This window comes from Amblyraja radiata, chromosome 8 (genome assembly GCF_010909765.2).
Source record: "Amblyraja radiata isolate CabotCenter1 chromosome 8, sAmbRad1.1.pri, whole genome shotgun sequence".
Lineage (NCBI taxonomy): Eukaryota > Metazoa > Chordata > Chondrichthyes > Rajiformes > Rajidae > Amblyraja > Amblyraja radiata.
This window is the reverse complement of record NC_045963.1, coordinates 27,591,057-27,604,989: the sequence shown is the minus strand read 5'-3', so window position 1 is coordinate 27,604,989 and position 13,933 is coordinate 27,591,057.

Sequence of the window (13,933 nt, the reverse complement as noted above, 5' to 3'; positions counted from 1 at the left end):
CACACATCTTAAGCTTACTCCCCCAAAAAATATTTGCACTGTGCCATGAAAATTGCCTTTTTGCCAACTGAGTTTTCTGTGAGTAAGCGTCAGGTTTTTCTGGGAATCTTATCAGGCACTGAATAAAATGTATGTACATCAGACAGTTAATAAAGCAATTCACAATGTCTTATTTAGACATACAGAGTGGAAACAAGCCCTTCGGCCCATTAAGTCCACGCTGACCAGCAATACAAGAGAACTGCAACAGTTCAGGGCAGCAGCTCATTGCAATTTCCTCATCGTTAATTAAGAATTATCTGTAAATACAGGGGATATCTCAATTCCCACAAAATAGACAAATTTAGAGTTCCAATGGTTACTAAGCATAAATCTACTGGATCCGAGTGCAAATCAGAAGTGGTTGCGGCAGCAACAGACCCCTTTTAAACATCAGTCAACAACACAGACAAGCTATTAAACACTGGCGAATAGCATCTCTGGAGAGCACGGATAGGTGACGTTTCGGACGGGGGTGAAGTCTAGAGGCTCTGTAGCAGCCTCAGGCTTGCCTGGATGGGGTGCTTTCCCAGGAGAATGAGTGCGTGGACAGACTTTGAAAGCAGTGCCAAAACCTAGCAACTCTTATATGCAGTCTATTGTGGACTATTTCAATGCACTTTGTACTAATTGGGGATGCCAATATTTTACTGAACTATATGCAAAACACCAAATTTCGCTGTATGTATGCACATGTGTCAATAAAGAACCATTGAAACATTGATTTCAGGTCAGGACCTTTCCGAGTCTGAATAAGGGTCCTGACCCGGAACATCACTTCTCTGGAGATGCTGCCTGAGTTACTCTAGCACTGTCTTTTTTGGTAAATCAGCATCTGCTGTTCCTTATGTCTAAAACCATGAGAGGAATAGTTCGGGTAGATGCACAGAATCTCTTGCCCAGAGGAGGTGAATCGAAGAGCGGAGGACATAGGTTCAAGGTGAAGGGAAAAAGATCTAATAGGAATCTAAGGGGTAACTTTTTTATTTACACAAAGGGTGGAACAAGCTGCCAGAGGAGGTAGTTGGGGCAGAGACTATCCCAACATTTAAGAACCAGTTAGATAGGTACATAGATAGGACAGATTTGGAGGGATATGGACCAAACGCACGCAGGTGGAATGTGTAGCTGGGACATGTTGGCCGGCGTGGCCAATTTGGGACAAAGGGCCTGTTTTCACACTGTACGACTCTACATTCTAATGCTACAAGTGAATGGACTTCAAAAACATCTATGAATAGCAACAAGGGAAGAAAAGCAGTGAAACACAGCAAAAAAGAGTAACAGAGTGGAACAAATTGGCAAAGGAGTCAGATGAATGAACTGCCAGGGATGGTGCTATTGGCTGAGTGGACATTATTTGAGGACATTTGTTGCACACTTACTGACTAAACAAAGGAATTATTAACCTGGTCTTTCCTGGGGCCCTGTGCGTTGTTACTGCCGTGATTTATTTTAAATGTCTCCACATTGCAAAACATTTTCTCACACAGGAAATTGGAGCTCTTTTCAGCACCTATTCTGACACATGGTTTGTGATGAGGATGTGCAAAGCATCAGTTTATTGAATTATTCATTGTATACATAGAGCTTTTCTTCCGTCGTCTTTGCCTCTGTGCCTTTTTTTATGGGAAGGAATCCGTAGCAACCAGTGACGACCGCTTCTTCCATCCGCAAAGGGCCTCCTCCTCTTGGACTCCTCCAGACAGCCTTCTATCCTCTTTAGACTTTTTTCATTTCTATCTGCTGGTAGGACATCAACAAAGTTAACATTTCTACTCCCCTTACCTACTTTAACCTCACCCCAGTATGAAGGGTCCCAACGCAAAATGTCACCCCTCTTTTATCTCTAGAGATGCTGCATGACCCGTTGAGCTACTCCAGCATTCTGTGAATATCTACAAAACTAAAATCATTCTTTACATTGGATTGTGTTGATTGGAAGACAGATAAACCCAGTTCACATACAGCCACTAAAGTATGCCAACATTGGTGTCAGAAATTTCATTCACATTATTCATATGGGATCGGGGGGGGGGGGGAAAGGAGATGGAGATTCAGTGCTGCCGGAGAGATCAGCATTACTTGCCCGTGAAGGTGATGGCAAATTATCTTCTGTAGGGTCTTCCACTGTTGTTGCGTAAGGAGTTGCAGGACTTTGAGCCACACACGGGGTGGAAGATTGCAACCTTCACGTGGTCCGCCCTGTTTCGACGAATGCAATCAACCCGGCATGCACAATCAAATAAGATCAAATAGAACAAGTTGTCCTACAACTTTATGCTGTGCACGCCCTACGCAAGAAGAAGAAGAAGAAGAGCCACACACAAGGACATAATGGAAATTGATTTTCATATCAGGGTGGCATGCAGCTACATGGGGAGCTTGGGTCTGCTGCTTTTATTGTTCTTGGTGGTGAATACTGGCCATTCGGAAGGTGCCGTCACAGTAATATTGGGAGGCACCCGCAGTTCACCTTGCAGCTGGTTCACAATGGGGGTACAGGGTGCCGGGAAATACAGGCAAGAAACGTTTAGGCCTGTAGGGTGCGTTGCCAGTCAAGTGGATGGTATCATACATCTGGAGGGGGAATAGAGTCAATGAAGTTCCACTAATCCAGCCCAATGGAAAATGCACTGACTTATCTAGAATGGCTTGGTGCATCAAGATGTCAACCATGTACTGCAGAAAGCTTCCTCCAGATGCTCCAATTTCCTTACACATCCTAAAGATGTGACTTTCTCAATTAATAGGTGACTTTGAATTGCTCTATGTGCAGGTAAAGTGTGGCAGAGGTTGATCTGTGGGAACGTGGGGAAAATAAAATACGGCAGGAACTTCACGATTATGAATCTTAATATGAACCATTAGAAGATTTGTATTACAGTAACAGCTCAATACAAAATGAGCCACAGGAGGTGGGCAGCACAGGGTGGCATGGTGGCACAGCGCCAGGGACCCGGGGTCAATCCAGAATTTGGGTCTGTACAGTTTGTACATTCACCCTGTGACCGTGTGGGTTTTCTCTAGGTGCCTCAGTTTCCTCCACAACTCTATGGTTCACTCACCCTTTCCCACCCAAACCACCCCATCCCCAGGGACTTTCTCCCCCCACCACAGGAGATGCCACACCCATCCCTATATCTCCTTGCTCGCCTCCATCCAGAGACCCCAGCAGTCCTTCCAGCTGAGACAGATGTGTTGCTTCATTGTGGACATGCTGCTTGTGAACATGCTTTGGGTCTTTGCAGCTCATTGTGTCTATCGGTGGGAAGGACTACAAATGCAAGATTGTGATGTACGAGTACATTTTAAATTAGAAAAATAGCCTGTCTGAATCTTTTAAACAACCACTATTCTATTGATATGCCATGCCTGCTTATGCACAATGCAAACAGCACAAGTCTGCACTGATGCAATTCAGTTGATACAAGCTAAAGTTAGCACCTCTAAAAATGAAAAGATCCCTCTTTTGCTTCTTGTGACATTTTAAAACGTCTAAATTACTATTACACGCTGTAGTTTCAATGTTATCTCGTTACATTTCACCCCACCTGCCTGTCATCTCTTCACACACACTTTCTCTGAAGAAAATGTGGCCCCAAATAGATTTAAAATTCACAACATGGCATATGCTTCTGCACTTGAAATCCAGACTTGAATAACCTAGCAACGTGTTTGTCTAAGAAGCTGGAGGCTGTGAGTGATTGCTTGATGTACCCGTGGAACAGCTTGCCAACCTTCACTGGCTAAAGGAATACCTGGTTGAGAAGAAGCCCTGCGGTGGTGAAAGGAGGAAGGAACAATTCCTCAATATTTGGTGCAGACGGGAAGAATTGGGGGCAGGTGGGAAAGAGGAGAGAGAAAGAGGGGTGGGAAAGATAATACTTTAGACTTTAGAGATACAGCGAAGAAACAGGCCCTTCGGCCCACCAAGACCATGCCGACCAATGATCGCCCACAACGCTAACACTATCCTGCACATTAGGGACTATTTATAAAAGCCAATTAACCTACAAACTTGTATGTCTTTGGAGCGTGGGAGGAAGCCCACACAGATTTCACACGCCGGAGTACATTTTGACAAGATTTGATTTGACCACAAATATCACATTCTACGCTTTAGGCACCAGCAGATTCAAGCAATAGAAGAGAATCAAAGAAAAATGTTCATGTAGCACAGACTCAAGGCATTAACTAGCCTATCCCTGCTCCTCTCATTTCAACCTATGCAAAGTAACTTGTAGTGTATGTGTAAAGAAAAATGATGAGGCCAAATCCAGAGCCATACCCAGCACTGTAGCAAAGCTGAGGGCTTCATTTTGTCCCCTTTCAGTGACAAGTTAATTCAGATTCGTAAAGTCATAGAGCATGGAAACAGGCCCTTCGGCCCAACTGGCCCACGCTGACCAACATTTTACTTCGGAGTCACGTGAGTGACTACGTGAAGAACCCCGCTAGGACGCATGCGTGTCATATCGCTTTCACGCTTGCGAAACGACAGGCGGGGTGGAGCGTTCCCCCGCAGCGGTAAGTTTGAAACCGCGACCTGCAGGTAAGAAATTTACTCTGCGGTTGTTTTGTTCCCCGCGCTGTTTTTTCACAAGGGGGAAGCTGGACAAAATAGTGTCCACAAGTGCTGCGAGTGAAGCTGGCTGGGGAGGACCGCGAAGTTGCGGGAGCCAGCTGCAGCTGAAGGCACAAGCCCCGTAAGTGGGATCAGCTGTGCCAACTTTTTGGTCCCGCGCCGGCCAGAACACCACGGCCGGGCAGGAGACTATCAGAATGGGGCCGTCGACTTTTGACAAGTCGAAAACGGCAGGAGGCGGGGTGGAAAGACGTTCCCCCGTAGCGACTATTTAAACCAGGACCTGCAGGTAAGAGTACTGTGGTCTTTTTGTGTTTTCCCATGCTAATTACAGGAGCATGGAAAAGTCGAATCAAACGAGGCCTGCGACAAAGCTAGTGGGACAGCAGCAGCCAGCGGCACTTGAATCACCTATAATGGGATCAGCTGTGCCCGATGTCGCCTCCGCACCAGCCAGATCCACTCCACGGCCGGGCGGTAAGGCAACACAAAAAACCATCAAAGTCGTGGACTCAGAGGAGTCCGACTTTAAGCAGCCGCGGGCGGCCAGCGAACGTGAGCGCTGGAGCCGGATGGAGCGGTGTGCGGAGCATTTGCTCCAACGTGACAGGCTCTGGGAGATGGAGTCAAGTCACTGTGGGCCCTATGTAAAACCCACAGCAGCACCTCTTGTAGGGCTGCACAGTGCTTCTTCCTCATCCGAGGGGAGTACTGGGGGTCAGTTCTGGGCTGATCCTGAAGAGGGGTTTGCAGAACAGAAATCAAGTGTGCGGGGGGTGCAGGAACGTGAAAATCTACTGGACATGGTGTCCAACTTCATACAGCCAGACCAGACTGGCCAAAGCCTGGAGGACACCTGAGAAGCTCCCTTACGCACCCACCAGTAGAACAAGACCGACTGGTGAAAGCTCGAAGGTCCGGTACATCAAACATGAGTCTTTTAGGCCATGGCCCAAGCCGGCCTTCTTGGAAGATACGCGAACCTCCAACATCAACCAAACCACAAACCCAGACACCGACGCCTCATATCAACGAAGGATTTACAAAAATAAGTAAACCTGCCACTGGTAACTATGGAGGTAGGTGGGTCTGGTTCCCTACAAATTGCAGGGAGCATGGAGGTTGTGGGGAGATTACACTCCTTTCTGGATGCATGGAGTATGTTAACTACCGATACTTATATTTTAAGCAGTATCCAGGGATATACTATAGAATTTATACACAAGTACAGCCCTCCAGTTCACATATACCGAACCGAATGTTCGTACTTCCGGTAAAGAAATCCGAAGCGCATGCTGAACTGGAGCGGCTTTACACAAAAGGGGTAATTGGGAAAACCCAACACGAACCTCTAGAATTCGTGTCCAATATCTTTACCAAAAATAAAAAAGATGGGGGTTGTCGCATCATCACAGATCTGACCAAATTGAATACATTTGTACAATATATTCATTTTAAATGGAAACCTTTGTTACTGCTAAACAATTGATTTCCAAAGGTTACTTCATGGCTAGCATCGATTAAAAAATGCTTACTATTCATTGCCTATACGAGGTGACCACAGATGTTACTTAAAATTCAACTGGATGGAACAGCTTGGCAGTATAGAGCGCTGCCAAATGGTTTAACATCAGCCCCAGGCTGTTCACCAAAATTTTGAAACCAGCCCTAGCGTTTCGACGGAAACGAAAACACATGGTCATGGCAATGACATACTTATTGTGGGCAAAACTTTGGAATTGGCCAAACAAACTGTAACAACCACAAAAGAGTTATTTGAAAAACTGGGGTTTATTATCCATCCAGTTAAGTCTAAATTAACGCCTTCCACTACTATGGACTATTTGGGGTTCACCATTGACTCAGTTCACATGTCGGTGACTTTGCCAAAGGGAAAGGCTATAGATTAATAGAGGCTTGCAATAACCTCATTGACATCAGTAACCGTCCATCAGACTGGTAGCAAAAGTAATTGGCATGGTGGCTGCTTTACCAGCCACATAATTTGGACATTTACATTACCAAAATTTACAGAGAGCAAAATACAAGCACTCAAAATCAATGCTGGCCAGTTTGACAGACCAATGAAGCTACCAATCAAAGCTATAATAGAACTAAAATGGTGGATAGATAACATTTGGCTTTGTTTCAATCCAATCATTATCAGCAACCCTTCTATGGTGCTACAAACTGATGCCAGTACACTTGGTTGGGGTGCCACCAATTCCATCTCCAGCTGTGGAGGTAGATGGACTGCTCAGGAGGCAGCATTATTACTAACACTGGGCATAAACTAACTGGAAATGTTGGGTGCATTCTATGGCCTAAAGTCATATTGTACTGGGTCATATCACCAGCATGTTAAACTACAGATTGACAATACCACCGTGGTAGCATATATCAACCACATGGGTGGAAACAAATCGACATCATGTGACAATCTGGCTAATACAATTTGGCAGTGGTGTATCCTGAGAGATATTTGGAATCAGCTACTTACCTACCAGGTAAACTAAATTTAGTGGCAGACACCAGGTCACGTAAATTTAATGAAAACACCGAATGGATGTTGAATAAAAAAGTATTTGCTGATATTACAGCACGGTATGGAACACCAGATATCGATCTATTCGCATCCAGGCTTAATCACCAGTTATCAAACTATGTTTCGTGGGAACCAGACCCTGAGGCAGCGGCGACAGATGCATTTCGCTGCATTGGGGGGGGAAATTGTTTATTCATGCATTCCCTCCTTTCTGCCTCATCAGTCGGGTATTAAGGAAAATACAGCAAGACTCTGCGTCTGGTATTTTGGTAGTACCTGATTGGCCTACTCTCCCTATATCTCAGGCCCCCGAATCCTGGTAAAGTCCAGCACAGTGACAGAGTGACTGCTTTACAGCGCCAAAGACGCGTTCAATCCTGACCATGGGTGCAGTCTGTATGGTGTTTGTACCTTCTCCCTGCGACCACCTGGGTTTTATCCAAATGCTCCGGTTTCCGCCCACATTTCCAAAGACATACAGGTTTGTAGGTTAATTGGCTTCAGTAAATTGGTCCTATCCTGCACCCTAGGGACTGTGTATAGGGACCGCTGGTAGGCACAAACTTGGTGCGTCGAAAGGCCTGCTTCCACGCCGAATCTCTTAAATAAAAATCTTCTCTGTACCCTTTTCAGACATCAGGCAAAAAGGAGAAAGCTCCTTGGTGGGAAAAAGGGAAGGAATTTCCCCAGCAGTTAATCAGCTAGAATGAAATGAGACATAAACCCAAAGTAGAAAATCAAACGTCAGTGCTTAATCCATGTCGTTAATTAATACTGGTTAGCATAGCACAAGCCACACAACGAATAATTTAAGTGCTCCAGGGATTGGGGAAGGGAACCACTGCTGCTCACAATGGTGCACAGTGGGACAGAGCAATCTGCCACAGCTTTGGCAGACAAATACAAACTCGTTAATGAGGACCAATTTTAGCGCACGTAATTACTGAAATATAGGAGTTCACGCTATTAAAATCACAGACAGCACCAGGGAGAATTTACCTGTATTTGCTATAGTAACGTTAATGTGAGCAATAGCTTCCCTATATCCAGACATATCCAGACAAGGAGGGTAATCCCAAATATCCTTTGGGACAAAAAGAGATCAGAGACTTGCTATTTCCTCAAATTACAAATTGTGGTTCCCCGAGCTGTGAAATGCAGCCAAAACATCATCACCACACCATTCACCACCATCACCAGCAAAACATAATCACCACACCACTCGCCACCATCACCAGCAAAACATCATCACCACACCACTCGCCACCATCACCAGCAAAACATCATCACCACACCACTCGCCACCATCACCAGCAAAACATCATCACCACAGCACTCGCCACCATCACCAGCTACTTGATCAAGGAAGGAGGCTAATCTCAGGAGGAGCAAATACAAACACAGATATTTTAGGCCCATTATGTTTAGTCTTTAAAGATACAGCACAGAAACAGGCCCTTCGACCCATCGAGTATGCACCGACCAGCGATAACCCCCCCCCCCCCCCCCCCCCCCCCCCCACATTGGCACTATCCTACACACTGGGGACAATTTACAAATTTTACCAAAGCCAATTAACCTACAAACCCGCACGTATTTGGAATGTGGGAGGAATCCAGAGCACCTGGAGCAAAACATGCAGGCAATGGGAAAACGTGCAAACTCCGTACAGACAGCACCTGTAGTCAGGATCAAAGCCGGGTCTGTAAGGCAGCAACTCTACCGCTGTGACACCCTTGGTACAGGAGTTATTAGATGCATTTCAAAGTAGTCAGCTATAAGCCCTCTAAATGCAAAAAAAAGAGCTCTCACAAATAAGAGGAAGCTTTTTATTTGTTAATTCTCTCATGATAAATAGATAACAACAGGCAGTACTGTCACCATTAGACAGAATTTTATTTCTGCCTTGCAGGCGACTTGCAACCACTTGGTTGCAAGAATACAGAAGCTGAATAATCTAGTTGTTCAATAAAAGCTACAAAAGTGATTCAGTGGACTGTGATTAACCATCTTTTAATAAAAAGCCAACCACTTTGATCTTTGGAGAATCAAGAATCAAATGACAAAAATTGTGTGTCTACCTTTGGTGTAAAGCAGCATCCGTATTACATATACACCTTTTACCAGGCCCGGTCAGAGGGGGGGCAATGAGTGCCATTTGGTATGAGGCTCATGCCTGTCTGCTTCAAAGGGATCTTGGTTTGGGGGGCCTCTGAAATTGAGGGGCCCCTGCTTGATCATGGTTTGGGGGCCTCTAAAAGTAAAATTGGCCTGAGCCTCAGTTCATCTATGAGAGGGAGGGCCTGCGTATTACATATCAAACAGTGGTGACCTCACTTTATCCACTTATTCCAGCATCTTATGCGGCACAGCAGTAGAGTTGCTGCCTTTCAGCGCCGGAGACCCGGGATCGAACCTGACTACAGGTGCTGTCTGTACAGTGTTTGTACGTTCGCTGCATGACCTGCGTGGGTTTTCTATGAGATCTTCCATTTCCTCCCACACTCCAAAGACGTACAGGTATTTAGGTAAATGTAAAAACTGTCCCTAGTGTTTGTAGGATAATGTTAATATGCGGGGATCGCTGGTCGGCGCGGACTTTAGTGGACCGAAGGGCCTGTTTCCGCACTATCTCTAAACTAAACTAGCTGCCCAAGGAGGTAGGCACTATTGCAATGCTCCCAGCGTGTGCCGCAGAGCCGTCGAAAGGAGTCCCGGCTGTGAGCGGTCGTGGACGGGCCTGCGCGAGTGCCGCCGGTGGGCTGAGGACGGGCGCACGTGTCCCAGTGGCCGGTCGACGGCACGGGGGTGGGGAGCAAAGAGGGTCCCTGCATGGGGGGAGAGCACTGAGAACAAAGACACCACTGGGACTATAATAAATACTTTGTAACTTTGTCAGCGCTCTATACGTGGCGACTCTTTGCATACTTTGTGTATTGTAAGCAAAACTAAGAATTTTGCTGTACCCAGGTATATGTGACAAGTATAATTGAATAATTGTTTAAGAAACATTTAGACAGGTACATAGATGGGATGGGTTTAAAGGGATATGGACCAAACGCAGGTAAGGGGGACTAGTGTGGATGGGGCATGTTGGTCAATGTGGGCAAGTTGGGCCAATGGGCCTGTTTCCATGCTGTATGACTACCCCATGGCACAGGCCCTCCCTCAAGAGCCAAACATCTGCTGCATGCCCTATTCTTGGCACAGACTCGTTCCATGCCTGCTGCTGCCCCAAGCGACAGACAGATCAGTCAACAGCGAGACATTGTACAATGCTGATCATCCTCTCCATCTGTAAACCTAGGCTGTAATCTGCATATTCCAGCTGAAACATGCACACTAATTAAAAAACAATGGATCCCTTTATAGACTCTGATGTGCTGCTGCTGTTCTAATTAAACTCGGGCTCCAGACAGAACCTTCCTGATCCCAGAGGGATACATTGCACAATTCTCCAGGAGAAAGGGGAGGGAGGCTAAGGAAAGGTATCAAGTGGTCACACTATAAAGACAGTCACAATAGTCGGGATTCAATTTGTCCTCAGCATGTATAAGGATGTGCCCAGTCATCCTACAGTGGAACTGTTCTATTCAGTTGGGGGGGGGGGGGGGGGGGGGGGGGGGGGGGGGGGCACAGTGGCCCAGCGGTAGGGTTGCTGCCTTACAGCGCCAGAGACCCGGGTTCAATCCTAACTACGTGTGCTGATCGCATGAAGTTTGCACATTCTCCCTGTGATGGTGGGGGTTTTCACCGGGTGCTCTGGTTTCCTCCCGCACTCCAAGAACGTGCATGTTTGTACATGAATTAGCTGCTGTACATTGTCCACAGTGTGTAAGATAGAACGTGGTGTACAGGGCGATCGCCGGTTGGCACAGGCGCAGTGGGCTGAAGGGCCCGTTTTCGCGCTGTATCTCTGAACTAAACTAATTTGGACCGTGCTTTATGACCTGTCCATCATTGAAAACAACGTGCAGGGAAACTGCTTTGACCACGTCAGTGGGGCAGTGAATTGGCTTCAGAATGGACAAGTATCCTGGAAGATTCCACCTGTCCAGCAAATGCTTCTTGCTAATTTCATATTTGGTCAGATGTCCTAGAATTGAAGGCAAATTTAGGAGGATTTAAACTGTCTACAAGTCCAAGTTCTCCCGCAGCAGAAAAGCATTATATCGCCTCATGGCCAAACTATTTATCTGTTCACAAGTTCAAACTGCATAAGTCAATAATTCAAAAGGAGCAGAATTAGGCGATTCGGCTCATCTACTCTGCCATTCAATCATAGCGGATCTATCTTTCCCTCTCAACCCCATTCTCCTGCCTTCCACCTATAACCCTAGATGCCCATATTAATCAAGACTTGGGCTCCTCTGCCATTTGTCGCAATGAATTCCACAGATTCACAATCCTCTGGCTAAAGAAACTACTCGTCATCTCCTTTCTAAAAGGGACATCCTGTTATTCTGAGGCTGTGCTGTCTGGACCTAGACTCACCCACTGGTGGAAACATCCTTTCCACACCCACTCTATGCTGGCCTTTCACTATTCAGCAAGTTTCAATGAGGTCTACCCCTCATCCTTTTAATTCCAGCGAGTACAGGCCCAGGGCCATCAAATGCTCATCATACATTAACCTAATTGTCCCTGGGATCATTCTCGTAAAACTCCTCTGAACCCTTTTCATTCTTGTAAACCTTCTGGATCCCCCGTTCTATTAAGTTGCGCTATTTTAAAACTCCATGATCCAACCCACTCCTGGCGATTAGAAAATAGCTCATCTGCACAATCAAAATAAAACAGATTTATTGGATAATATTTGCAGTTGCCAACACTATAGGAAGGGTCATATTGAGGAATGCAAGAGATGCCATATTGGATCTGGCTTGACTCGATTATTTTCCTTCTGTGGAACATGGAAGAGCTACATGGATTTCCAATAAATGCAATTAAGTTCAAGATGGAACTGATCCCAGCAAATAATACCTCATACAAAAGAAACAGTGGCCAGGAGCAGTCATGGGCATGGGCATGCCTTATACCACTTATACCACCAAAATACTTGATTGGATTTAAAGATACAGCATGGAAACAGGCCCTTTGCCCCACCGAGTCCATACCAACCACCAATCACCTGTTCATGCTAGTTCTGTTATCACACTTTCTCATCCACTCCCTTCACACTCAAGTGTATTTACAGAGGCCAATTAACATACAGACCTGCATGTTTTTGGGATGCTCCCCCCCCCCCCCCTTCCTCTCTCTCCACCTCCTCTCTCCCTCCCCCAGGGCTGCCAACTCTCACGCATTGAACGTGAGAATCACGCATTTCGTCAAATTCTCACACTCTCACGCTGACCACAAATTTCTCATGCTCTGTCGTGAGAAATTCTGTGATCAACGAAAATTTCAAAACTCATATCAACAGCATGGGCCGTGGGTGTTGGAGAGCCGGGACTGAGGGAGGGATGGAAGCAGAAGCAGCGGCGGGGACAGATGCGGATGGGGAGCCAGGGCTGGTGAGTGTTTGCCGGGCGGGCGAGTGTGTGCCGGGCGGGCGAGTGTGTGCCGGGCGGGCGAGTGTGTGTGCCGGGCGGGCGAGTGTGTTTCCCGGACGGGCGAGTGTGTTTCCCGGACGGGCGAGTGTGTGCCGGGCTGGCGAGTGTGTGCCGGGCTGGCGAGTGTGTGCCGGGCTGGCGAGTGTGTGCCGGGCTGGCGAGTGTGTGCCGGGCTGGCGAGTGTGTGTGGGGCTGGCGAGTGTGTGCCGGGCTGGCGAGTGTGTGTGGGGCTGGCGAGTGTGTGCCGGGCTGGCGAGTGTGTGTGGGGCTGGCGAGTGTGTGCCGGGCTGGCGAGTGTGTGCGGGGCTGGCGAGTGTGTGTGGGGCTGGCGAGTGTGTGTGGGGCTGGCGAGTGTGTGCCGGGCTGGCTAGTGTGTGCCGGGCTGGCGAGTGTTTGCCGGGCTGGCGAGTGTGTGCCGGGCTGGCGAGTGTGTGCCGGGCTGGCGAGTGTGTGCCGGGCTGGCGAGTGTGTGCCGGGCTGGCGAGTGTGTGCCGGGCTGGCGAGTGTGTGCCGGGCTGGCGAGTGTGTGCCGGGCTGGCGAGTGTGTGCCGGGCTGGCGAGTTGCTCACTGCAGCTCCAGCCATGGAGCAGCCTCACTCCAAGAGTCCCGGGCCGTCAGAGGCATCGGAAGCATTGCGCCACTGTCGTGAGAGTCTCTGTACCGAATTTGTCTAGGTGACCGGCATGGGTCAGGTGCGGCTTGGTGCATCCTGGAAGACAACCATTGGGTGCTGGAAGTAGGTACCAATAACTGGGTAGAAACAGTGGAAGATAGTGGCCTTCAAATGGGGGGTGGTTGGAGAAAGCATCCTGTTTGCCTGCTAGATTTTCACTTACTATAACTGCAGGAAAAATGTTCCCGATGTTGGGGGAGCTCAGAACCAGGGGTCACAGTTTAAGAATAAAGGGTAGGCCAGTTAGGACTGAGATGAGGACAAACTTTCTTCACGCAGAGATTTATGAATCTGTGGAATTTTCTGCCACAGAAGGCAGTGGAGGCCAATTCAGTGGATGTTTTCAAGAGAGTTACATTTAGCTCTTGGGGCTAGCAAAATCAAGGGATATGGGAAAAAAACAGGAAAGAGGTACTGATTTCAGATGAACAGCCATGATCATATTGAATGGCAGTGCTGGCTCGGTCCGAATGGCCTATTCCTGCAACTATTTTCTATGTTTTTATGCTTGAGTATATGACAATAAAACGCG